At 45.9% G+C, this 27,526-nt stretch overlaps 2 protein-coding genes across 3 annotated transcripts in view; one reads left to right on the top strand and one right to left on the bottom strand.

The window, feature by feature from the left end:
* The window catches only part of TG (thyroglobulin), a 302,611-nt gene that overhangs the window by 219,402 nt on the left and 55,683 nt on the right, over positions 1 to 27,526 (top strand). The window lies entirely within an intron of this gene.
* SLA (Src like adaptor) overlaps positions 1 to 27,526 on the bottom strand; it is an 80,893-nt gene that overhangs the window by 40,527 nt on the left and 12,840 nt on the right. Inside the window, exon 2 of one of the 2 annotated variants that reach the window (XM_016187589.2) lies at positions 5,297 to 5,534. The gene's annotated coding sequence lies outside the window, so the exon portion shown is untranslated. Of the gene's footprint in view, positions 1 to 5,296; positions 5,779 to 27,526 lie in introns of those variants that run through there. The other variant, XM_060201305.1, reaches the window with a different exon arrangement.

Below are 27,526 nucleotides of genomic sequence, written 5' to 3'. Positions count from 1 at the left end.
TGCAGGCAGGACGCTTCATGAGCGGTGAAGCAGATCTGAAGGTGTCTGTCTTTCTCTCTTACTTTCTGTCTCCCCCTCCTTTTTCCATTTCTTTCTGTCCTATCCAATAAAATAGAAAAAGACAAAAAGAAAGAAAACAATGGCCGCTGGGATTGGTGGATTCGTACTGCTGGCACTGAACCCCAGCTATATAACTCTGGTGGGAATAAAAATAAAAGTAAAAGAAGTAAAGCACTACGTTGAGGGCTATGAGACATAGTTCACAGAGCAGGGTACATGCCTTCCATGCACTAGGTCCAGGTTTGAGTGTCAGCACCCAGAAATGATTCTGGGAGAAGTTCTGATGATTTAGTTTCTCTCTCTGAATGAAAAAAAAAAAGGCGCCAGAGTGGTAAAATCGCACATACGCAAGGTATTAACTCTGCAAATAAATGAGGGACTTCTGTGGTACCCTGAAAGCCTACCATTTTGTTGAAAAGGAAACTGAGTCTCAGAGAGGTTATGTAAGCTGATGGGGTCAATCAACTTGTTGGGCAATCAGTTCAGATTTCAAATTCTGCTTCCCTTATTCCCAACTCAGATTCTTTCAGTTATGCTTATCCCAGCATAAAAGTGCTAATTCCAATGACAAATGTCGAAGAACCAAAAGTGCTGATGGGATGAGAGGAAACCACACACGTGTCTGGGAATTGCCGTGTCCCAGACTCTGTATCCACAGGTCCTGACTGTGTCCGACCACCGTGAAGCTTCTCTCCTGCTTACAGGCCACTGCCCAATCAAGACTGACCAGACTGACAGACTGACAAGGCGGTCTGTCCTGCACTGAGTCCTGTAGTCCTGAGGACAGGTTGTCAATTTTGTACATCAGGACATTTGGGTGGGTGACTTCAGTGCTGGGAAGAGTTAGAGTCAACCCAATATTTTCCCTAATTTTCACTTGGTCTACTTGATGTCTTAAGAACCATGGTAAGCTTATTGAGGGAGAGAGAGAGAGAAAGGAGAGAGAAGAGAGAGAGGGAGAAGGAGAGAGAGGGAGAGAGATTTGGAGGAGAAGAGAGGGAGAGGTCCAGAGTACTACTCCATTGGCATAATGTGGTGCTGGGGATTGAACCTGTCACCCCCATCAGCCTTAAGCAGAGCTATAGGCTGACCTCTCTCACCAATCTCAACCCCTGAACTTGTTCTTTTTCATAGTGACACTACTTTGTGTGTGAGAGGGCTGTGTATATACCAGGTATTGACCAGAAGGTGCAGCGGGTGTATTGATAGAGGCTGAGTGGAGAAGTGGGTCTTGACACTTCTGGTAAAGAGTTTAGTGTCTGTCTTCAGAGGACATGTGTCTGATGCTGATTGCCCACGTGACTCCAAAGGTGTGGGGCGGGGGGGGGGGGAGACACACCTATAGATGAGAAAGCATGGCCACCTTCTGGGGTGAAATGAGAATTCAACTTAATTCACTTCTGCTCTGTCCTGGGAATCTGTTTTCCCCTTTCATGGTATAACCACAACTCCTCATGGGTCTGTTTGAATATGTGCTATATACTCCCACCATGGCTAAAACTCTCCTGAGCAGGTGGTCCATGTCTGTTATAATCCTTAATCGAATAACATTATCTATTGGTGCCTGGTCCACAGGAAGCACTTGCTTAATTTTTTTAAGTTATCTTTATTTATTAATGGGAAAGAGACAGCCAGAAATTAAGAGGGAAAGGAGGGATAGAGAGAGAGAGAAAGACAGAGAGACACCTGCAGCACTGCTTCACCACTTGCAAAGCTTTCCCCCTGCAGGTAGGGGACTGGGGACTCAAACCAGGTTTCTTGTGCATTGTAACATGTGTGCTCAACCAGGTATGCCACCACCCAGTGCCGTGCTTGCTTAATTTGTTGTGTGAGAGGGTAGTGTTTCTGAGTTACCTGCATGGTAATGTGAGCAGGCAGTGCTGAGTATTCACTGGCAGCCTGGCCCTACCGGGGGCGGGGGGGGGGTCATTTCCCCCTCACGACACTCAGAAGGACAATTTCTACTTTGTCCTCAAGCTTTTCCACATTCTCTAGTTCCCTGTCACAAGTCCTCTGACCTTGGTTCCAGCTTGCCTGAGGGTTCGTTGCTAAGGAGGAAATTGTGACTTTGCAGAACTGACAGCACAAGTAAACCACTGTGACCCTGAGGCCCCATGGTTGATGTGAGGAAACACACACACACACACACACACACACACACACACACACACACACACACCCTCCCCTCTCCTCCCTTGGTGGTTCTCAGGGGGGAGGAAATGCTTTGAGTACAGACTATGTATTTCCTTTGGAACCTTTGGGTTGATGAGAAAGGCAAGAAGTCAGTCATATGGTAGGTCCTCGAGGCATAAGTGTTAAGGAAAAGGAGGTGTGGGATGGATGGATGCTTGGATGGATGGATGATGAAAGGATGGATAGTTGGTGGATGAATGGATGGATTGGTGGATCAATGGATGGATGGATGGATGGATGGATGGATGATGAAAGGATGAATAGATTGCTGGATGGGTAGATGAAGTGGTAGGTGGATGGATGGATGGATAGATGGGTGAATGAAGTGGTGGATAGATGGATGGATGGATGAATTGGTGGATGGATGGGTGATGAAAGGACAGATGAATGAAGGATAGGTGGATGGATGATGGATGGAAAGATGATGAAAGGATGGTTGGATGATGGATGGATGGATGATGAAAGGTTGGATGAATATACATTTGTGCATATGTCTGGCTGTCTGCATGAGTGAGTGGATTAGTAACTGAGCTAACAGGGTTTCAAATTGCCTACAAGAACAAAGTGATCTAATCTGACCTACTGGAAACCCTTAATGAGAATTCAAGTTCCAGCCTCTCTCAGAGCTCATAAGGAAAACATGTCTTTGCTTAAGGTCAAATAGAAAATTAAAAACCAGCAGTGATCAGTAATACAGGAAGCTGATTGGAGATAACTAGACTGAAGACTCTCTTAATCTTTTTATTTTTTTTTAAAGCATACTCCCTTTGGAGATATAGTGGCATCTTTCAAAGCTCAGAGTGGGGAAATGTTTATTCTGTCTTTGGAAAATGGTTTCAACTTGCTGCCGGCAGACCTACTCATTTCTGTTTCATTCATATCAGATAGAAGAACAGGCACGAATAAGTAACAAGGATTATTATGTATAGTTCAGTTAGAATCATAAAATATAATATAAGCATAAAACACATATACTTATATAAAACATGGTAGATTTTATATAAAGGTATAAAATAAAGATTCAGAACAAATTAGAAGTGTCCATATCCTCAACTCCACTGTCTGACCCATTGTACTTCACTCGGTTGCTGTTTACCCACTAGAAGACTGAAGTAGTTTATTATGCCCTAGTTTCCTAGTTTAGGACTGTTGTCTCTAGCCACCCTTCCATCTTTAGTGTCTTCTGCATACTGTATATAACTTAAACCTCTTACAGGCATGTAAGGAAACTGGGCTTCATTTACTGAAGGAGGGAACCAACACTCAGCGAGGCCACATGGCTGGCCCAGAGTCTCACAGTTCACTGGCAGTTGAGACTCAACCCAGCTGATTGAAACAGCAGGTTTTCATGAAGCCGCTCTGCTACTCAGTTTCTAGATCTGTTGGAGATGTAGGCATCTAAAGACACCTCTGGCTGTCTGTTCCCAGGTCTTAATGCAAACTTTGTCCAAAATCTCAGAGCATATTAAACAGATGTGGGCAGAATTCTCTCCACTGGAGCATAACAATGACACTCAACTCTTCCATAACTCTGAGTTGGGTTCACTTGTCCAATTTGAGGAAGACCATAGCCCAGTGTGACAGACTCAGGGCTCAGCGTCTCACAGAAAGACACACAACAATACTGTGAAAACCACGGGCTGTGTCTCCCCCACAGCATAAAGCTCCATCTTGAAGATGCATTCTCATCCTGCCCTGTACATGCTAGCTACTCCTGGGATGTTCACCTCCCTGGATTTGCCCCTTGAAGACTCTTACCAGCTGTGTGACGTGGACAAATCCATTAACCTCTCTGAGTCTCATTACCTCACCTGTCAAAAGCAAATAATAACCAAACATTTTAAGACTTCTTCCTTTTTTTTGTTTATCTGAGAGGACAGAGAGAAACTGAAAGGGGAGGAGGAGCGAGAAGGAGAGAGACAGAGACACCTGTCGCCTTGCTTCATCACTCGTGAGGCTCCCCCCTCTCCTCCTCCCACAGATGGAGACTGGGTGTACCAGCCCTATGATTAATTTCTTCTTGTGAGAGAGGGAGAGAGACCAAAGCACTTCTCAGGACTGCGTGTGGAGTCACTGGGAATGCTGGGGAGTCATGCATACAAGTTTGCTGTGCTGTCTATCTGCCCCCCAGTAATCATGACCTTGTGGGGGATATTTTGAGGATTGTAAGAAAGAAACTTTTTTTTGTGCTGCTCAGTGTGACTTATTCCATCCCTTCACACCCACCTACAGCACAGTCTGAGTCCAAAGCTCAAATTCTTTTTCTGACACTAGCTTTCTGGGACACAGCAGACTGAGTTTTTGTTACAACAGACTGAGTGAGGAGTTTACCACTTTCTTTGGAGAGTCCTAGTTTTCCAAAATTCTTTCTAACTCTTTCGTTCTCAGGATTTATGCTCCACATATAGTTACATCTTCCTTAGTCCTATCCTCCCCCCCCCCCCCCACAGCCACTTACCTTTAGTTAGTGCCATTACGGACTAATAATAGCATCTTTCCAAAGGAAGGCCTCACACCTGGACTCCTACAACTACTACTGTCATCGGTCAGATTCCCGAGCCCCATGCACCCACGGAAGTGAATAGCATCTGTGCAGCCCTACTCGGCTGCCTCTCTGCACAGGGTAGTTCCTTGAATCTTCCCAGCAGCTATGAGAACTGGGCACCTTAGCCCCTTTCTATAAGAGAAGAAAGTGCCAGTCTGCAGAGGTCGTAATGACTTGCCTTCACTTGGCAGCCAGGACATCTGACAGCAAGCTCCAGTCACTCTGGTAGGAAGGCTGCTCTGTGCCAGACTCTGTTTTAGCTGGAAAATCTCCAGCGGCCGGACGCACCCAGTTTGCACCTGCCCCCCCCATCTCTCTTGACGTTGACAGAGCAGTTGACTGTGCCCGCGTCTGTGTTAGCTGATAACTCTCTCATAGCTGATTCTGCTCTCAGAGAGCTCACAGCCTCCTTCCTTAAAACCAGCCCCTGACAGCTGCTCATCTGAAGCGTCCTGCAGTCTCCTTTAGCAAGCCCATGCCATGCCCCCCTCAAAGTACCTTCAAAAGCTGGGCATGGCCTCCCCTGGGACTGTCACAGGCTCCCCATCAGCTGCTGCTGCTCCAGCGGAGTGAGCCAGCCCCGGTGGGCGTGGAAGGGCCCATGCTATCAAGACAGCAGTTGCTACACCAGCTGCACACTTCCTCTGTTCTGCTCAAGAAAACGAGGAAGGTACGGGGAGGGGACCAGTAGAAGGCAGGTTCCTGTTTTCAGTAACCACTCTGAGCCAGCTTCTCTCTGTAAGGGCAGGAGGGGACAGCATCATTCACTTCTTTTTTTTTTTTTTTTCCACAGAGCTCTTGGGAATCTGTTCAGCTTGATTCTTACTGTCCAGGCTAAGCTTGGGTTTTAAAAGGCTCACACGCACACGCGCACACACTCGTATTTTTCCCCCTCTAATTAAAAGGCAGAGGAGGGAGGCCAAGCCTATTGCTCTCACACACGCTCCAAACTCATAGGCTTTGAGAAGGCAGGCTCAGAGCTGTAGCTTCTCTTTTCTCCGTTTCCCAGTGTTGACCGCTTCCCTCTGTCACCAGTGAACAGGCCTAAGTGAGTTTCTGCTTGACAGAGGCTTGAAGCAGAGGGCACCAGAGTCCACCTGTGTCCCTGGGTGAGACATCACCGCTCCACTGTGGAAGCATTCAGAACAATGGCTTCCCCCAGGATCTAGATGAGCTGACTGAGGAAATAGCACAGCCCAGTGCAGGGCGAGGTATTTCGTGTGAAACGAGGGCCGTGAGGGTGAAGTTATGCAGAGAACACTGCTCTGGCTGAACACTTGTTCTTCTGTTTGGAGGTCAGGTGTCATGATGGCTACAGCTTGTAAGTGGCTCCCTAAAAGAACTCCTTTGTAGACAGGCATCTGAAGTGTAAGAAAATGAGGAGCCAGGTGGTGGCACCCCTGGTTAAGTGCACATATCACCAAGCGCAAGGACCCGGGTTTGAGTCCCTGCTCTCCACCAGCAGAGGGTCTGCTTCACTGCTCATACTGCAGGTGTCTAGCTCTCTCTCTCTCTCACTATCTCCTCACCCTCTCTCAGTTTCCCTCTGTTCTATCTAATATGAATTGGAGAGAGAAAGAGAAAGAGGATAAAAAGGAAAAATGGGGGAGCCGGGCGGTAGCGCAGCGGGTTAAGCGCAGGTGGCGCTAAGCGCAAGGACCAGCATGAGGATCCCCGTTCGAGCCCTGGGCTCCCCACCTGCAGGGGAGTCGCTTCACAGGCGGTGAAGCAGATCTGCAAGTGTCTGTCTTTCTCTCCTCCTCTCTGTCTTCCCCTCCTCTCTCCATTTCTCTCTGTCCTGTCCAACAACGACGACATCAACTACAACAACAATAAAAAGACAACAAGGGCAACAAAAGGGAAGATAAATAAATAAAATTACAAAAAAAAAAAAAGGAAAAATGGCCGCTGGGAGTGGTGGATTCATAGTGGTGGCACCCTGAGCCCCAACAGTAACTCTGGTAGCAATATAAAAATACGACAAAGTGAAAGAGAGTGAGAACAATAGAACTGGAATGTAGCAAGAGGCTCACACCTGGCTGATCTGGGTTCAATTTGACAAATAATTGTATAGTTTCCAATTCATAGCAACTAAGTCCTGAGCAAGGGAAGCTGTCACAAGGCCCAGAGGGTTTGCTGGTGACGGCCGTAGGAGCTGTGGAATGCTGACTTAGGCCTGTGTGAGCTGGGCCTGACAGGTGGTCATGTGGGGGTGGCCCCTGCGCCCCCCCGCCCCACACTTCACAGGAAAGACATAGCTGCCGGTGACATGTGCAGAAACATTGTAGTTGAGGCCACAGTCTAGGACTGGTAACGCCCAGCAGGGCCAACACAGAGACCCAGAGACACTCATTTAGAAACCTCACTCAGCGTAGTTACTGAGAATGAGTGAGAAACACCAGGCCTGCTCCTAAATTTAGAAGGGAGTCTGCACTAGATTGGCACCTCCTTAGACATTTGTGAAAATGCCCGCTGTGCTCTGCGCAGGGCACCCTGGCAAGGTGCAAAGCAAGTGTTGCAGAGGATGGAGTGGGCGATTTGCCTAGCTGGGAATGGGTAGGCAAGCAGAAATATGCAAAAGTGGCTCTTTTCCCCCTCCTCACCCCTCAAGTTCACACAGAGGAGTAACAGAGGTGTGGACCCACAGTCAGAAGGCGTGAGCTTTGGGGCAATGTCAACAGGGAATCCGAACAAAAGTGATGATACGGGGGTGCAGGGAAACAGAATTTATTGGCACTGACCCAGAAGTAGCCTCATGCTACAAGTTCTGGGCCCTGAATCTCAGCAGGGTTTCCGTTTAACTGCAAAACAGCACACAAAGGAAGGTTGACTAATGACTCCCAGTAGGGTGTGTGAAGACTAGGAGATGGGAAGAGGTCACAAAAGGCTTCAGGCTCTCAGGGACACACAACCACCAGAAGATGGAGGGAGATTAAGCTTGAAATTTCTAGATGTCCTGAAAACCTGTTGCTTCTCTAGAAGTGGGCTATGCCCATAGCTCTGAACTCAACTCCAGAACCAGATGAGTGATTAATCTAGATGAACTGAATTCTGCATCTGGAGTGGGTCCTATGTTACTAGATTGTTATAATTTCTTTTTCTTTTTTTTCTTTTTTTTTTGGGGGGGGGGCCTCCAAGTCCTCCATTGGGACTTGATGCCGGCACTACAGATCCACTGTTCCTGTCAACTATTTCTTTTATTTTATTGGATAGGACAGAGATAAATTGAGAGGGGGGAGGGGGAGATAGAGATAGAGAAAGAGGTAGAGAGAGAGAGAGAGAGACACCTGTAGACCTGCTTCACTGCTTGTGAAACTTCCCTTCTGCAGGTGGGGACTTGAACCTGGATCCTTGCACTGGGCCTTGAGCTTAGTATTATGTGTGCTTAACGGGGTGCGCCACCTCCTGGCCCCCAATTGTTAGGGTTTTTTAGGAAGTCTCTTGACACTAGAATTATTCACAGGAAAAGAGAAAAATAGTCTTTATAACCACTCTACAGCTGACCCTTGCACATCATGGTTTTGGACCACTCAGCCCCAATTACAAATATATTTCTCATATGAACAGAAGAATTGCTCTGTTGACAAATAAGATGCAGTATGGGAACTATACGTTCCTCATGGTTTTCTTAGAGACATTTTCTTCCATGTACAAATGATTTTCAGTAACAACACAGTATATACTTCACATTTTGCTTTAATACCATTTATAGCAAGAAAATCTGTCACAGAAATCTAATGCACATATGTGTTATACAAAATCTATGTTGGCCCTCTGTTTATGTTGCCAGCAAGGTGTCAGAAGTTATGCATAAGATATATATATATATTTGTCATCACTAGGACTTTGTTCTTCTGGTATTTTTTTTTTCCCCCACATGTAAAGAGGCAGAGACAAAGAAGCAGAGAGGGAGTGCAGGAGGCCCTAGCGGCAAAGCTTCCTCCAGTGTGGTGAGACCGGACTCAGACAGGCCGTGCATGGAGCAAAGCAGTGCACTACCTACTTGAGCTATTCTGCTGGCCCTACACAGAGATTTTTGAACCATTCAGGGATGGCAGTGCCTATGATCCCAGCACTGCTCAGGGTCCACGGGACTGCTCCGCTGGGCTGACTCGCACATGTCTTGTTTCACCGGCGCTCTTCTCTTCTGTCACTGCTCAGCCTAGACCTTCTTCTGCATCCGCCTTGGGGGAGACCGAGGTGCTACTCAGCACTCAGCATTGTGAGAGTGATTATGGACTTTATCAATTTCTTGAAAGTTGGGAAGATCTTCAATTCAGCTTACTTTCAGACTTTGCAGTTTTGCTTTCATTTCTGACTTCCTCACGACGCACAAATACTCACATTCTTCTTTAAAGCCTTAATCATATTTGGATTCCCTGCAGCATCTGGTGATAGGAAGTACCCAAAGATACGCATGGTGTCGTGATGATAACAGACTAGCTCGTGGCATAGCAAAGCCAGCTTTACCCCTGAGGTGATAGAAACATTTGGCTGGACACTTAGCGATAAAACCTCTGAGCTTAGCTTCTCAGCGTGCTGGAGTCAGTCCTCCTAACTGCTCTGCCCTAGCATTTTCATCTTATAACAAAATAATAACAATCAACTTGCCCGGCCACCTCTAAATGAGCTGTAACAGCACAAAACCAGGTTGAGGTCTTTGATATAGTTACTGTGGCTTTTGGGAGTCCCCTTCTCATGCTTCCATTCTGGAAAACCTCAATCCTTGGCGTTATCTGAAGAAGAGCAAGATTCAGGCTGGCCCTGATATGATTTAAAATGGTATCATCCATTTATAAGCAACTGAACAGATGTGAGATTATCAGCCAGTGACTGCTTCATTCCCCACTGAGCCATAGCTAATTACATTGGCAGCATGGGACAGCCGGGAGAGACAGGAAGACAGACAAGCTTGAGATATCCTTGCAAAGAAAATGTCAACCTCCAAAGCCTCTTTTAGATTGGAGAATAAATAGTTCACTCCTTTTTTTTTTTTTAATTTGAGTAACAGTAACGTTACAGATACCAACTGATACCTGTATATTGCTTGATAGAAAACAAAGTAATTTTTAACTATTTTTATTAGCTTTATTTGTTTATTGGGTAAAGACAACCAGAAATTAAGAGGGAAGGAGGAGTTGGAGGAGAGAGACAGAGACCTGAAGCTCGGCTTCACTGCTTGTGAAGCTTTCCCCCTCAGGTGGGGATCAGGGGCTGAAACCTGGGTCCTCAAACATTATAATATGTGCACTCAGCCAGGTGTGCCACCATCTGGCCCCAGAAAACAAAGTATTTTTCAAATCTCCTAGTTCATTTAAATTTCAGAAGATCTCTTTGAACTATCATTTGTGATTTTATTGACTATTACTACTGAATAGAAAGCTGACACCTATGGGCCTTGTCGACTCCTTTCTATAAATGAATGAGATCAAATTCCTGTTAATCTCATGTTACGTTTGAGTGAATAGAGGCACTATTTTTTAAATATATATTTTTTAATTTCTTTATTGGGGGATTAATGATTTACAGTCAACAGTAAAATACAATGGTTTGTACATGCGTGACATTTCCCAGTTATCTATATAACAAAAGGTGGGAGTTCTGGCTTCTGTAATTGCTTCTCTGCTTGGCATGGACATTGGCAGGTCTATCCACACCCTCAGCGGCACTGCTAATCCAAATAGCTTTCCTAAGAACACACCATTGGTTGACTGGGAAAAAATTTCACTGGCAATGCCTCTTGACCTGCTGGTCAGAGGTTCTCAGTTTGATCACAGGGACTATATACAGGTACTGGGTTCTCTAGATAGTCTCTCTTTCTGTGTTTCATGTGAATCAATCTCTTTCTTTCCTTCTCTCTCTCTAGTGCAATAAACAGAATAAGTCTTTTTTTTTTTTCTTAAGAACACACAGTTGGTAAACTGGGAGACTGTACTTGGTGAAAGGGTGAAAGGTGAGATTATACTTGAAGTCAGGGTGAGGACTCATGGACTAAAGAAACCATATTTTTCCATTTGTAAAATGGGAATGCCAGATTGTTCCTATGTAGCCATTTTACAAACAGAGAAATTGAGACTTGAAGTCTGACGTGACTTACCACGCTGTGAGCACAAAATTAAATAAGGTTCCTTTAGTCCTCAAGTCTATAATGATTTATACTCATTTTTTCACCTGGCAAAACTGATAGAATTAACGTTGAGTCAGATGTGAACATGGTTCCTGGAGTCAAGCAGAGATTCCGCAGCTCATTGCCTTAGTTCACAGAGATGCATCTGCACCTTAGCAAGTGTCTCAGCAAGTGGCAGCCCTGACCCATTATTCCAGAGCCTCCCGGGAGGGTCCACAAAGGAGAGGTGGCCCGAGAGCCCCTTCTTGAATTTCGGTTCAAGGGCTGTCAGTGCTGTCCTCATTAGAGGGTTCTTTTACCCTCTACCAAGTGCTACGTCCTCAGATTTCCCCTCCAGAGACATGAAACCAGCTCCCATGGCTCTGTCTGTCCCTTCTCTCTCTGCTCCCTTTATCTTAGCGTGGGTTCCCCCCGAGAGTCAGATCCTCTCTTCGGGTCACGCCTCTTGGTGGTGCTGTTCTCTGAGAAGCCATCTTGGCCCTTCAGGCAGAGGACCCGTCTCTTGTGTGTCCACCAGGTCTTCCATCCCTAGCTGCCTCTCAAACATTGGATACACTGTACTTTCCTGGAGCAGGTAACACAGGACCTTTCTCCTGCTCGGGAACTAACTGGTCGGAACTGGTCAGAATTGTGCACTGAAAGAAGGAAGGAGCATGAAAAGCAAAGCAGACGGGAAGTGGAGAAGACAGTGCAGAGGTGATAGAGGATGGTATTTGTTGATAGGGTTTTCTAGCTTCATATAACTAGCCCCGGCTATTGTTTGTTTCTTTATTTATTTGACAAGACAGAGAGAAAGAGAGAGATAGACAGAGACAGAGACAGACAGACACAAACCATGTCAGTGTGTTGGGGGCCTGACTCAAGCCTGAGCTGCACACATGGCCAAGCAGTGCCCTGGCTGAACTATTTCGCCCACACTCTGCTAGGATCCTGAGTCTTCCGGACCTGTGTCTCTTAAGGTATTCATGGACAGCTGCGGGAGACAGAAGTTGTAGATGAAACAAGTGGTTCAGTCTCTCCTAAGATCAGAGTGGCAAGATCTCAGTTGAGGGGGAGGTACTTGCTCACAGCTGCAGAATACCTGCCACGGCTTCCTTCCACCTGGAGCGCACAGACGAGAACACAGCACCGGCCAAGGGCTGGCCCACTCCTAAAGTTCCCACCTGGTCCATCCTATGTGCTGACTTCACCATCACTACAGCAAACCAAAAAGGTGTGACTAGAGACCCCCTCCCCTCTTTGTATACGGCACAGTGACTAAGGGTCAGAGACAGCAGAGATTAGAAGACAGGTCTTTCTGATTTCTAAATCCATATGCCTTTACCACCATTTAGACATTGTAAGATTATTTTCTAAAGTACTGAAGAGAATGGCGGCGGCTGGTTGGTGGCGGACGTGGCTGAGCATACGCAGTACAGAGTGCAAGGACCCAGGTTCAAGCTCGGGGTCCCCACCTGCAGGGGAAAAACTTCACGAGTGGCAAAGCAGGGCTGTGGGTGTCTCTCTGTCTCTCTCCCTCTCTGTCTCCCCCTTCCTCTTCATTTCTGGCTGTCTCTGTTCAATAGATAATTAAATAAATAAAATACTAAATTTAGAAAAGAGAATGACAATGTAGAATTGGTCAGTGAAGGGCTGGCAGGTCCTACTGGAAGCACCAAGGGAACTAAGATGAACAGGAGCTGTGGGAGCCGGGAGGAAAGTTACACTGCGGAGCGTGTAACGTGGACCCCCTTCATCAAGTCTGTGAGGCGGGCACTCCACAACTGAGGGAACTGAGGCATAAGGAGGTCAACTTCTCAGCTAGAATCCAAAGCAGCAGAGGGAGGAGGGCAGGATGAGTGGAGTGGATCGAGAGGTGCACACCTCCGGTTTCAGAACACATTGTGGACGTGTGTTGCTTGGGGACCAAAGTCAGCATGGTGTATTCAATAGTCGCAAAAGGCCGAGGAAAGAAAAATGATAGGTTTGATGTGACCCCTTTGCCATATGGACAAGTGTGAATCACTGAAGACTGACTAAACGTTGTGTGTCAATTATGCACCAATTTTATTTATTTATTATTCATTTGTTTATTGTTGGATAGGGACAGAAAAATTGAGAAGGAAAGGGCTGGGCCCTGCACATAGCGCACATACTCAGCGCACATAGTACAAAGCACGCGCACCTGCACTAACGATCCCAGTTTGAGGCCCCGGCTCCCCACCTGCAGGGGGAAGCTTCACAGGTGGGGAAGCGGGTCTGCAGGTGTCTGTCTTTCTCTCTCCCTCTCTATTTCCCCTCCCCTCTCAATGTCTCTCTGTCCTGTCCAATAAAATGGAAAAAAATGGCTGCCAGGAGCAGTGGATTCATAGTGCTGGCACTGAACCCCAGAGATAACCCTGGAGGCAAAATAGAGAGAGAGAGAGAGAGAGGGAGAGAGAGAGAGAGAAGGGGAGGGGGAGGGAGAGGGAGAAAGAGAGGGAGAGAGAGGAGAGAGAGAGACACACACACCAGGTGAAGACCAGAGGCTTGAACCTGGGTCCTTGCACACTGTAATGTGAGCGCTTAACCAGGTATACCCCTGCCTGGCAATTATGCATCATTTAAAAACTCCGTGCTAATTAAAATAGCCATTATTTAACTTGCTGGAAAATAAATTATCTAGAAATGAAACCATGATCCGACCCCAGCCTGTCATCCTGAAAGGCCGAGATCTGGCCTCTTGACAGGCCGGTCGTGCTCACCCTGTTTCTGAGCCAGCTGGTCCCTGAGACAAAGCTCCAGGAATAAAAGACCAGAAGAAGCACACGGGCACTTCTACAAGGTACACCGCCGACAAAGTGATTCTTGTAAAGCGCCATGGACCTGGCGTGTCTCTGAGTCACTCATTAAGGATGGAGCCCAAATTCCCTTTGCAAGAAGGGCCGGGAGTAGTCTGGGCTGTCACTCAGTGTCACTTTGGAAAGTGTGACACCTTTGCCTGGGAGACAAGTCCTTTTCAAGCACCCAGCATTTCGGTGGTTTCTGACAGCCCTGAGGTGACTGGGGCAATTAGATGTAATGTTTGCGACAGATGGGAAAGGCATTTTGTCAAGTCTGTAAGAACCTGGAGAAAAAAGCATGACAGGAGAGCAAGATCTGTTCTGAGTAGAGCCAAGGCTTAGCTCCTCTCATTCTCCAAGCCAAACAAGTGCCTGGCAGACTTCCACGCCCATGTGTGGCTAGAGGAGTCCTCCAGACTGTGCTTTCAGAGATGGGGCTGATCCTGGGGCGGAGCCCCGTGGGGAGCAGTGTCTGCAGAGATGTCTGGAGGAGGCAGGTTGAAATCTGCTGGGTGCTTCCCTCCCTGACCCCTTTGGCATGTGAGACTGGGTGGTGCAGTGGCTGTGGACACAGTCTGGATTTGTCTCTCCAGCAGTGGGGGATGTGGGGCGAGTCAGAGTCATATCTGCTTTCCAGACCCCTGCCACTTGTTAAGAGAAAGCGGACTCCGGCTGTCCTTGGGTTCAGTGGTTTTCGTGAGTACAAACTGAGGACAGCCTGTAAAGTGCTGAGGACACACCTTGGACCCACTGCCTGGAGATGTCTTTTTTCTTTGTCACTTTGTAACTAAAATTATGCCAAAACTTAACCTTCCAACAGGGTAGTCTGTGAACAAAGATGTGAAAGGTGTGTGTGTGTGTGTGTGTGTGTGTGTGTGTGTGTGTGTGTGTGTGTGTGTGTTCAAAATGGTACTGATGAATTATGGATTAAGCAGTGATTTTCTTATTTTTTTTTTTACTTGATTTATTTTACAAAATTATATGTCAGTAGGGGTTTGGATCCACATCATTCCCACCACCAGAGTTCTGAATCTTCAGTCTCCCCACTGCAAGCCACCACAGTTCCCCTAAGGTTGTAGACATGGGCCAACCATCATCTCTATAACTATCTGTCCACATTTTGCATAATTGCCCCATTTTCCTTGCAATCCTTTCCTCTACAACATTATGACAACATTACAACCTCCATATGCCCCTCTTCTTTCCTCCTCTCTCTGGGTGCTGATGGAGCTGGAGCTCAGAGCCCTCTTATCTTCATGCTGTCACTTCTCCCCTGCTGGGAGTATGGGTCAAGGTAGTTTTTGGGGAGCAGAAGGTGGGAGTTCTGGCTTCTGTAACTGCTTCTCCACTGGATGTGAGCATTAGCTGGTGGTACCCCCAGCCTTAAACAGTGATTTATTTATTTTCTTTTTAATTTTTTAAAACATTTTTGTTATTATCATTATTTATTTACTGGATAAAGAGCCATAAATTGAGAAAGAAGGGTGTGATAGAGAGAAAGAGAGACAGAGACATCTGCAGCCCTGCTTCACCACTAGTGAAGCTTTCCCACTGAAGGTGGGGGTGAGGACTAATACCCAGGACCTTGCGCATTGGATCGTGTGTGCTCAACCAGCTGCACCACCACCTGGTCCCAACAGTGATTTCTTTATTTCTCTGATTCTTCCCTTCTCTCCTTTCTTGATAGAGTTTCTTTGTAATTTCTTTTCCATTATTTTAAAATATTTTATTTGTTTTTAATAGAGACAGAAAGTAATTGAAAGGGAAAGGTGGACAGAGAGAGAGAGGGAGGGAGGGAGAGAGAGAGAAAGAGAGAGAGAGAGAGAGAGAGAGAGAGACCTGTAGCCCTGCTTCACTCATTAAGCCTACCCTTTGCAGGTATGGACCAGAGACTTGAACCTGAGTCCTTGCACACTGTAATGTGTACACTCAACTAGGTGTACCACCACCTGGCCCCTGCTGCTAGGGATTATTTTTCTGGGGGCAGTTGTGCCCAGTGAGCTCTTTTTATTCCAGAGAGAGTGTGAGAGGTAGAGAGAAAGGAGAAACACCTTAACACTGCTTCTCCACTCCTGATGCTTCCCTCTGCATGGTGCTCCCAAGTGCTGACCAAGGGTTCAGACTAGAGTCCTTGTACCTGGTAAAATGCATCATGCTCTCCTGGTTCCTCTGCCACCCAGTCCCTCACAAGGGAGGGTCTCTTGAGACGGGAATTCCTAAGCACAAGCCACAGAGACAGAAAATAGGTACATCAATGTTATCAAAAATTACGACGTTTTTGAGTTGTCAGAGATGTCATCTATGAAGTGAAAAGCTTAAGGATGGGAGAAGATATTTTCAGTCAGGCATCTGCTAAGGCATTTATCTCAAGCATGATGGTGGGAAAAGGACCCAAGTGTGGGGTGAATGTGTTTTGCAGATTCCTATCTCAGGGAGATGAAGAATCCGTACCTGTGTGCCAACTGTACTGTAAACCTTCTGTTACCCCCCAAACAATGTAGACTATATATATATATATATATATCTCCATAAACAGATGAATAACTTAAAGTCCAAACAAATGATCTGGGTAGATAGTTCTCCAGAGAAGATATACCAGGGACCTTTCAGCATTGGCAGACAGTAAGGAAACGTAAAGCCGAGCCACAGTGGGAAAGCAGTTCACAGTCACTAGAATGTCTGTGATAATAGCCATGAACAAGGCGCAGAGATTAAGACATTCACACATTGCTTGTGGTTGCTTTCAAGAGTATTTTTTTTTTTTTGGCTTCTAGAAAGGTTAAACACAGAACTACCTTATGAACTAAGCAGTTTCATTCTAAGGCACACACCGAGAAGAAATACTATACATCCAGACAGAGAAGTCATACTGGAATGTTTATAACATTATTATTTTTAATTACCAAAAATTGGAATCTAATCAAAGATCGGTCAAATGGTGCGTACATTATAAAGACAAAGGAATGTTGTATACTGTTCAGCAGTAACAGGTAGTGAGACACTGGAAACTGCTCAAAGCTGAATCAGCTGATGACTACGTTTTAAAATGGAGTGTTATTCAGCAGCACAAAGCAAGGAGGTACTGAGACCTGCTACAACACTGCAGAGTTAAAGAAGCCAGACACGGAAGGTCACATGAAGTGCCGTTGTGCATCTATGCTGATGAGTCAGACTCAGTTTGACTAGGCAGCTGTAGAGAGACGGAAAGTGAATTGGTGGTCGCCAGGGACTGAAGGTGAGGACAGAGATGGAGAATGACTCTGAGCTGGTGTTTTCTTATGGAATGATGAGCACAGTCTGCAAGTAGAACATTGGGCTGGTTGCACAGCTCCATGAATATGAGTTAAAATGATTGAATTGTCTGCTTGAAATAAATGACCTGTTTGGTACGTAAGTCACACCGTAAGTTTTTTTTTTTGAAATAAAAAATTAACTATAATGGCCAAGAAACATAGCTTGAAATGTTATCTAAGTGTTTACCTTCTATCTATGATACAAAAATGCATCCTTTAACAAGATGTAACCATGGTTTCCTTTTCGTGAGAGATCTTTAAAATGTTACATAAAGACACATCCAATACTTTTATTCATCAAAAGAAAAAAAAAAGTGAAAGAACAAAGGAAAATGTTCATGGCCATGTAAGCAGTGAAGAAAATGTAGGCGCTGAGTCCCAATGATAATAAATAAATATTTATTTGTATCCATTTTTATTTTCTCCGAGAAAAAAAGTATATCTTCTGACTCAGCAATCCCTTGTGTAAGAGAATCACTCTGGGGAGGTTGAAGGGGACCACACCGGGCTTAGTGCACACGGTACCATGTGCAAGGACCCGAGTTCCAGCCTCTGCTCCCCACAGGGCAATTTTTAAAAAATATTTATTTATTTATTCCCTTTTGTGGCCCTTGTTGTTTTATTGTTGTTGTTACTGATGTCATCATTGTTGGATAGGACAGAGAGAAATAGAGAGAGGAGGAGAAGACAGAGAGGGGGAGAGAAAGATAGACATGTGCAGATTTGTTACACTGCTTGTGAAGCGATTCCCCTGTAGGTGGGGAGCCGAGGCTTGAACCGGGATCCTGATGCCGGCCCTTGCGCTTTGTGCCCAGGGTGAATTCCTCATGAGCAGTGAAACAGGTCTGCAGGTGTCTTTCTCTGTCTTTCCCCTTCTCAACTTCTCTGTCCTAGCAAATAAAATAGAAAGAATAAATATTGACATTGGGAACATTGGATTTGCAGTGTGGACACCAACTCTGAGGGATCACCCTGGTGGAAAGAAAGAAAGGAGAAAAGGGGAGGGGGGAGAATATATATATAAAGAGAGACGGGGGGAGAGATCATCTGGGGGTGAAAGGGTAGCTTATGTGGCAAAGCTCAACATTACCATATACAAGGAAGCAGATTCAAGCCTCTGGTCCCCACTTGCATGGGTGACAATCTCCCAAGAAGTAGAGCAGAATCTGTCTCTTTATCTCCCTCTTTATCTCTTTCTGTCTCTCACCAGCTATCAGAAAATGAAAGAAGAAAAAAAGAAACAAAGCTATCCATGGCTATATAAGCAGTAGAATTATGCAGGCAATGAGCCTCAGTGATAAAGCTGGTGGCAAAAAGAAGGAAAGAAAGAAAGAAAGAAAGAAAGGGAGGGAGGAAGGAAGTTAAGAAAGAAAGAGAGAAAGAACAACAGAACACACACCGTCATGAAGACTTTAGTGTATTTCTCTATGAAGATGTACACTGCAGTGCTGTCTGTGTCATCACACAGCCAGAAACAGTAATAGCCATCAGGAAGGGAATAGTTGACATGGTAAGCAGCATACTGCTTTATGAAAAGCACTGCTTTTCCTACAACAGTTCCCTGGGGGAGCAATTCATATAATTATATCCCCTCTCACAGTGAAGACAGAGTCGACTCAAACAGCTAAAAATCAGAGCTGGGATTGGTGTGCCAGTCTGTCAAACCCTGTGAGCTGCAGATGCTCTGAGTCTCTGACTTCCTTCCTCACAGCCCAGAGTCACCTCCTGCTGGCCTTGGACCGCCTCATAAGCACATAGGTATTGATGCAGAGGGATTTTCACACTCAGCTATTAGGCACAAGAGTCAGATTCAGGGCCAACATGATTGTCCTTATTTTTCTCCATAGGAAAATAGAAAAGTGCAATGTAAATATAGACACACACACACACACACACACACACACACACACATTCTCACACACACAGAGGCTGTCTGCCTCAGCTCATTTACCCCCATTAACTGTTCTATTTTATTATTTTTTTGTTTTATGTATTTGTTATTGGATAGAGACAGAGAGAAATTGAGGAGGGAGATAGAGAGGGAGAGAGACAGAGAGACACCTGCAGCCCTGCTTCACCACTAGTGAAGCTTTCCTCTTGCAGGTGGGGACCGGGGGCTTCTGAGCCCTTTGTACCCTGTAATGTAGGTGTTTAACCAGGTGCACCGCTGCCTACCTCCCCTCAATTAACTAGTTTTTTTTTTATTGAATAATACAGAGAAATTGAGAGAGGAGGCTCTGGGAAGATAGAGGTGGGGGGGGGGAGAGAAAGACAGACACCTGCAGACCTGCTTCACCATTTGTGAAGTGACCCTCCCCCCCTGCAGTTGTGGAGCCAGGGGTTCAAACTGGGATCCTTGAGCCCGTCCTTGTGCTTTGCACCATGTGCGCTTAACCCGCTGCCCTGCCACCTGGCCCCCAACTGTTTTTAAATCGTCTTGGCTACAGCACTTGCCCAGTGCAGACCAACTTACATGCTGAGTGGTCTTGGCTGCTTTCCTCTAGACTAGCCTGCAGGGTTGATCTTTCCAATGGGATTTAAGTCTCTTCTTGAATATGAGTACAATATCAGTTAAAAGCCACGGAGGCGTCTCGGAGACAAGATCTGAATCCTCAGCCTCCTGCTGGAGGTGCCGTCAAGGGCTCAACTCGTTTGAAGTTCTTCCCTGCATATACCTTCCCATTCTCTAGAATAAAGTGGGCAGTGTAACAAAAAGGCTGCTGAATAAATAAATAACCAGTGTGTTTTTATTTTTAAAGCCCATGGGGTTCTTCTACGTCCTGGGAGGTTTCGGGTTTGTGGGTGAGACTGCAGAAATGACAGCTGAGGGGAGAGCAGACCCTGACACCACGGGGAGGGGACAGCAGAGCCAGGCAGGGTGCATCCTGTGTTGTCTAGGCGTAGCTTCCCCGGGCTGCGCAGATCACCACAGCACGCAAGGTGCTTCGCCAAGCAGCACATTGAGACTGGATCCCGCGTGGGTCTCCTGCCCCTTCCTTCCCATGACCCTGGCCAGCTCTGCAAATGTCTCCTTATGCATTTCTCCACCTTCCTCCTCCTTGTGAGTGGAGCTTCACGGGCTTGTTGTAGGTGCTTGCCAGGCCCCATGACACACCATGACACAGTCTGTGCTTTATCACCCCAACTCTGTCAGGGTCGGCCCTAGGGTCCTGTAGGATCCTGAAACCTGTACCTACTTGCTCTGAACCTCAGCCTCTTCTTTTGTAAAGTGGGGCCAACAGTATTTATAGGGTTTTGAGGTTCAAATAAGAATGTGCATGAGTGGCCCAATTAACTCTTGAGAGGTATTGCCAAAAATTTTAACTGTTTTCCCTTTTCCTTTAAAAAATTTTTTTTAACCCCAAGAGAAATGCTCAGGTTTGGCTTATGGTGGTATGGGGGGTGAACCTGGACTAAAACAGTTGGAAATATGCCTTTACTTAGCTTTCTTGAGTGAAAGGAACAGAGAAGGAGAGGGAGAGAGAAAGGGAGGGAGGAAGGGAGAGAGAGAGGGAGAGAGAGGGAGGGAGACAGGGAGAGGGAGGGAGGGAGGAAGGGAGAGAGAGGGAGAGAGAGAGAGGGAGAGAGAGGGAGAGAAGGAGAAAGGGAAGGAAGGAGAGAGGGCAGGAGAGAGGGGAGAGAGAGAGGGAGAGAGGTAAGGAGAGGGAGAGAGAGAGGGAGAGAGGGAAGGAGAGGGAGAGAGAGAGGGAGGGAGACAGGGAGAGAGGGAAGGAGGAAGCAAGAGAGAGAGAGAGAGAAGGAGGAAGGGAGAGAGAGAGGGAGAGAGAGGGAGGGAAGGAGAAAGGGAGGGAAGGAGAGAGGGCGGGCGGGAGAGAGGGGGAGAGAGAGAGGGAGGGAGGGAAGGAGAGAGAGAGAGAGAGGGAGAGAGGGAGGAAGGGAGGGGGAGAGGGAGAGAGAGGGAGGGCGACAGGGAGAGGGAGGGAGAGAGGGAGGGAGGAAGGAAGAGAGAGAGAAGAGGGTGTTGTTCAGTACTGGCATAGCCTTGTGCTGAGGATTGAACCTGTATGTCTTGGGCTTCAGGCATGTGACTCTGATGCACAACCGCTGTGGCACTGGTCCAACCATTCTTCCTTTTAAAGGTTGTGCATTCTTATTATACTACACCTACTTTATATTTTACCTCTCTCAAACGTTTGCTGTAGTCCTACTGGTTGTACTGACAGAACTAAGAGATAAGAAGGCATAGAAGCCAGCTGACCATTTGCATTGTGCCAGGCCTCATGCCCAGTCCACAGAGAGCATATTTCAGAGTTCTTTCAGCAAATCTGCGGGTTGGGCAGTCTGAAGCTGAGAGAACTGAATAGAGGTTAACGACATGTGGTGTTTTGTGCCGATGCACATTTCTCCACAAAAGAAGCACAAGCCTTGTTCACCCCTTCCTTTTACATGCCTGCTTAGTTTGGAATTCATGTCCTGAATTTGTTCTAAGGCCCTTTAAAGCAAGTGCAACATCTCTGAATCATGGTTAAAAGCCATTTGCAAGGGCTAAGATGTTCCCTTTGTTGTACTCATCCAAATCTTCTAGGCCTTCACCAGCTTAAACTAAGAATGGTTGACCCCTATCAAGATGTGAGAAGTGAGCTCTGATTCCTTTAAGACAAAGGTTTCAGGAGGAGAGTTGTATTAAACTATTTCTTGATTGAAGTTCTGCCACATTTGAGGTGTTACAAATTGGACTAGGACCCGTGCTTATAGGGAGCAAAACGATTATTTCCATGCAGAAGACAAAACAAAAATACCGAGATTGATTTGGATGTATGACAATCGGCAGATGTCTATTTCTGCTGTTGCTGCCAGAATTTGCCATGAATGCTTTTGGCTGCTCAAGGTACCCGCAGTTCAGCTCATCTACATGTCCGTGTCCTCAGGGAAACATTCTGGGGTGGGGCTAATTTCCATTCTGGTGCTGCCCATGACACTCTGGGTGACACCACATCCCTTTCTCTGCAGACATAGGAGCTTCTGCCGTGTTTGCTACTTCAGAAGCTGCTACCTTCTATTGATTCAACCGCTCAGCCAGTACTGCCACCACACACACTGTGTCTTGGCCCTTTCTGTGCCACTGGTATCGGTGAAAGCCTACTGTGCACAAGCACTGAGTTGGGTTCTGAAGGCTAAAGTAATAACTATCTTGACCTTCTGCCATCAGAAGTCCATCTTCAGGAGGCTTTTCAAAGCTCAGCACTTTATTGAGAGCCTCCTGAGTGCCAGGCACCATTTCTGTACTGAGGATGGGAAGAGGAGGTGAAGGATTTAAGAACACTCCTAAAATTCTGGGCTCTGGGCTCCTGGTGCGTGATGGTAGAAAAGGTTCCAGTTAGAGAAGAGAGTGTCTTGAAGACACTTATTATGGGGAGATGAGAGGTCATTCCTGTGTGTCAACATCAGGACCTTTTAAAAAAATCTTGATTTATTTATTTGATAGAATTAGCCAGAAACTGAGAGGAAGGAGAGATAGAGAAGGAGAGAGACAGAGAGACACCTGCAGCACGGTTTCACCATTTGTGAAGCTTTCCTCCTGCAGGTGCAGACTGGGGGCTTGAACCTGGGTCCTTCCTTGAGCACTGTAACATGTGCACTCAACCAGGAGCACCACCACACAGGCCCAACAGCCTCTGTGTTATAAACCAGTAGCCCTCCCAAATAGGTAGGGAAAATACTTTTGTGAGTCCTGCTCAAAAGTCTTTACTAGGGAGTCGGGCTGTAGCACAGTGGGTTAAGCGCAGGTGGCGCAAAGCACAAGGACCGGCATAAGGATCCCGGTTCGAACCCCGGCTCCCCACCTGCGTCACTTCACAGGCGGTGAAGCAGGTCTGCAGGTGTCTATCTTTCTCTCCTCCTCTCTGTCTTCCCCTCCTCTCTCTATTTCTCTCTGTCCTATCCAACAATGACAACAACAATAATAACTACAACAATAAAACAACAAGGGCAACAAAGGGGAATAAATAAATAAAATAAATGTAAAAAAAAAAAAAGTCTTTACTGACTCCCCGTTGCTTGTGGGGATATGTGCCCTACATCCCAAGCGTTACCACCTAAATTGTGCCTCTTACTTACACTGGCTTTCATGTCCTTCCATGTTTATAACTCTATGCCCCATCTGTGCAAATGGTTCTCCTCAGTGTGGGGAATTAATTGGTACATGTGTCCGTCCATCCATCCATCCATCCATCCATCCATCCAGTCACCAGTCAGCCATTCATTTCCATCCATTATCCACCCTTCACCCATGCATATATTCATCCATTGGTTCATCTATCTATCTATATCTATCTATCTATCTATCTATCTATCTATCTATCTATCTATCATTCGTCAAGCCACACCCCCACTCACACTATTACTAGCTCACTCATTCAGTATCCGCCACCTGAGTCCCAGGCCATATTACTGAGGTGCTGGGGCACTTGGAACCAGTTTCTTCTTTCTTTTTTTATTGATCTAATAATGATCAACAAGACCAAAAGATAAGAGGGGTACAATTCTACACAATTCCCACCACTAGAACTATGTGTCCCATCCCCTCCATTGGAAGCTTTCCTATTCTGTATCCCTCTGGGAGCATGGACCCAGGGTCATTGTGGGGTACAGAAGGTGGAAGGTCTGGCTTCTGTAATTACTTCTCTGCTGGCCATGGGCATTGGCAGGTGGATCCACACTCCCAGCCTGTTTCTTTTTTCTTTTTCTTTTTTTTTTTAAGAAAGTATTAATTAACAAAACCATAGGGTAGGAGGGGTACAATTCCACACAATTCCCACCACCTATTCTCCATATCCCACTCCCTCCCCTGATAGCTTTCGAATTCTCTATCCCTCTGTGTCCTGGAGCTCAGCTTCCCCAGAGACACACCCTACTAGGGAAAGAGAGAGGCAGACTGGGAGTATGGACCGACCAGTCAACGCCGATGTTCAGCGGGGAAGCAATTACAGAAGCCCGACCTTCTACCTTCTGCAATCCCAGCCTGTTTCTATCTTTCTCTAGTGGGGCAGGGCTCTGGGGAAGTGGGGTGGAACCAAATTTTTTAAAAAATATTTATTTATTCCCTTTTGTTGCCCTTGTTGTTTTATTGTTGTAGTTATTGTTGTTGTTGTTGTTGTTGGTGTCATCATTGTTGGATAGGACAGAGAGAACAGGAGAGAGGAGAGGAAGACAGAGAGGGGGAGAGAAAGACAGACACCTGCAGACCTGCTTCACTGCTTGTGAAGTGACTCTTCTGCAGGTGGGGAGCTGGAGGCTCGAACTGGGATCCTTACCCCAGTCCTTGTGCTTTGCGCCACCTGCACTTAACCTGCTGCACTACCACCTGACTCCCATGCCACGGTTTTTTCACTTTGCTTTGATTTCAGGCTCACAAAAAAAGAAAAGGAGAGATGGCCACAGACATGAGACTAGTGATGCATAGTGGTTAAAATATGGAACTAAGAAATATTAATATACATAAGCACTGAGTCAGATTGATGTAGTAAACTGTTAATTGCATTTGTATATTTTCTTCAAGTATGGGAGATGAAGAAAATAGATACTCTCTGCCCTAATTCAGTTTTCTAGCCTTCTTCACAACTCTGACATCATCTTTCCAGACAATATTTCTAGTCCAACTCCATGTTAACTATCAAGCTCAAGCAAAAATTATTAAAGTTCTGAGCCCCCCAAAACATACCTAAAATAGACTTTCTAGCTTCTTTCCGTGCTAAAATCTCTAATCTGTTCTTTTCTTAGTTTTTAGTTTCCATTTACTAAACATTTTCTCCTGCTTTATATCTTAGTACCTTTCAATCATCAAGTTGCAGATGCTACTATGATTCCATCCTGAACTCCCTAGACAGATGACCTCACCAATGTGTCCCAGAACTTCACCTTTCCAGAGCTCTGCCTCACAAGGGAAAAATAGAAACAGGCTTGGGGGTATGGGTCAGCATGCTAACATACATGTCCAGTGGAGAAGCAGTTACAGAAGCTAGGCCTTCCACCTTCTGCAGCCCATAAAGAAATTTGGTCCATCCTCCCAGAGGGAGAGAATTGTTGGGGAAGATGACCAGAGGGCTCTGAATTCCCCCCAACTCCATCAGGACCTTGACAAAGAAGAAGAAAATAGAAAGACCACTTGGAAGTTGTAATAGGGTATGTGTGATTTAGAAACGAAGAGAAGATAAGATCATAGAAAAAATGGGCAAAAATAGATTTGATAGATAGATAGATAGATAGATAGATAGATAGACAGACAGATAGATAGTCAGTCAACCCATTTCTGAGATCTTGGAAAACCACTTCAGTTCCCAATGGAGGGCATGGGGGTCACGGAACTCTGGTGGTGGGAATGGTATCGAATTATACCCCTTTTATCTTATGGTTTTATTTTTTAAAATTTATTCCTTTATTTTTGTTGTCCTTGTTGTTTTATTGTTGTAGTTATTATTGTTGTTACTGATGTCATTGTTGTTGGATAGGACAGAGAGAAATGGAGAGAGGAGGGGAAGACAGAGAGGGGGAGAGAAAGACAGACACCTGCAGACCTGCTTCACCGCTTGAGAAATGACACCCCCCCCCCGCAGGTGGGGAGCCGGGGGCTCGAACTGGGATCCTTACACCCGGTCCTTGTGCTTCGCGCCACCTGCGCTTAATCTTAGGGTTTTATAAATAAATATTAAATCACTGATTAAAAACAGAATATGGAGTAAGGACTCAACTGTCTGGATTCAGATCCAGTTCATCTCCCCTGTGGTGAGACATGAGACAAACCTGACCCTGAGTTCTGTCATTTGGAAGTTGAAGGAGCCGGGTGGAGGTGTAAACCAGTTGAGCACACAGGGATCAGTTGCAAGCCCCTATTTCCTTGGCAGGGAGGACACTTCACAAGTGGTGAAGCAGGTCTGTCATTCTCTCTCACGTTGTCTTCCCTCCCTCTCAATTTCACACTGTCTCTATCATACTAAAAATAATAATTAAATAAATATTTTTCAAAAGCTGAGATAAGGCCAAATTCAACTCTTGGAGTTTTTCTGGGCTATAAATGTGGAGTTCTGTGCACAGCCGACTGGAATGGAACAGAATAAGCACTATCTGTAATGGCAGCCATCCATCAGGGTTACACCAATGTGCAGGGTGCTGGGAGAGTTCTGCACATGACCCGTCTTGGATGGAGCGAGTAGGACTTATGTTAAATGAGCTAAGTCAGAAAAAAAATGATGAGTATGGGGTGGTCCCACTCATAAACAGAAGCTGAGAAAGAAGAACAGAAAGGGGAATGCAAAGTAGAATTTGCCTGAGTCTGGAGGATTGCACCAAAGTAAAAAAGTAAAAATCCCTGGGGGGAGAGGGAGGGGTATGTGTTCAGCTTCACTGTAGGGGTTGGGGGTAGGGAAACAGACCTTTGGTTTGCTGGAATGGTGTTAATACACACACACACACACACACACACACACACACACACAGAGTTGTGCACGCATTGACTCCTTGATTCTATGACGTAGTGCTAGAGAGAAGTCCTGAGTTTTCCACCCACCCAGCCCTTCTTCACCCATGAGGGAAATGTCATCTCATAGATGAGAAATCTATGTGGGGGGAGAGCAGGAGAGGCAGCAGTTAAGGGAAAGTTAGGGAGTGATGGAAAGAAAAAGCAAGAAAGAACTAGGACCTTCTAGATGACCCACTTTCCAAGCAGAGCTGCTTCCTCTGACTCAAAGATCCCCCTTAAGAGAACGCCAAAAGTTGCCTTTGCCATGAAAAGTGTAACACACACACACATACAGAGAGAGAGAGAGAGACTCAGACACAGCTTAGTAGCTATTCTCATCAGTTATTTCTTCCTGGAAAGTTCCTGCTAAGTAAACACTGAGGTGCCCATTTGAAGAAAGTCTGATGTGCATGTGTTTGTCTGTACGCCTGAGATTCAGTGTGTCTCTGTGAGAGTCCATGCTGCTGTTTGTCATTGTGTTGTTTCTGAGTATGCTGTCTGCATGCATCTGTCTGATGCACATGGGCTTGAGTTTTATGTTTCATCTGTGACTCTATGCAGAACTGTGTGTGTGTGTGTGTGTGTGTGTTTCTGTCCGTGATCATGTGTTTTTGAGTGTAGATACCTAAGTATGTGGGTATGTGAGTGTGTCTGTGTTTCTGAGGGTATCTGTATGCGTGTGTCTCTGCGTGTTTTTCTATGACTCAGAGGGTGTGTTTCTGTATCTGTGATGGCGTGTCTCCTTTCTGAATGTATTTTCTTCTCTGTGACTATGTGTGACTGTCCCTGTGTGATCATCAGGGCAGGCCATGACTCCAAGGTGACAGCAGTGCCTAACTCAAGTCAAGGTATCTTACAATGCTCAGAGGCTTCAGAAAGAAAAAGCAGTGGTCAGCGGTTGTGGTTTCACCCTATACTATTTTTACTTAGGAAAAAAAAAACCAATCAGCAAACGGAAACTTGTTACCATTTGATAACTAGGGCAGAAGCAGATAGAGGCTGAGTCAAGCTGGGTAGCTGCTGGCATGACGG

The sequence above is a fragment of the Erinaceus europaeus genome, chromosome 1 (genome assembly GCF_950295315.1).
Source record: "Erinaceus europaeus chromosome 1, mEriEur2.1, whole genome shotgun sequence".
Taxonomy (NCBI): Eukaryota; Metazoa; Chordata; class Mammalia; order Eulipotyphla; family Erinaceidae; genus Erinaceus; species Erinaceus europaeus.
Note: the sequence above shows the minus strand (reverse complement) of the source record. Positions and strands in the feature narration are given on the sequence as shown.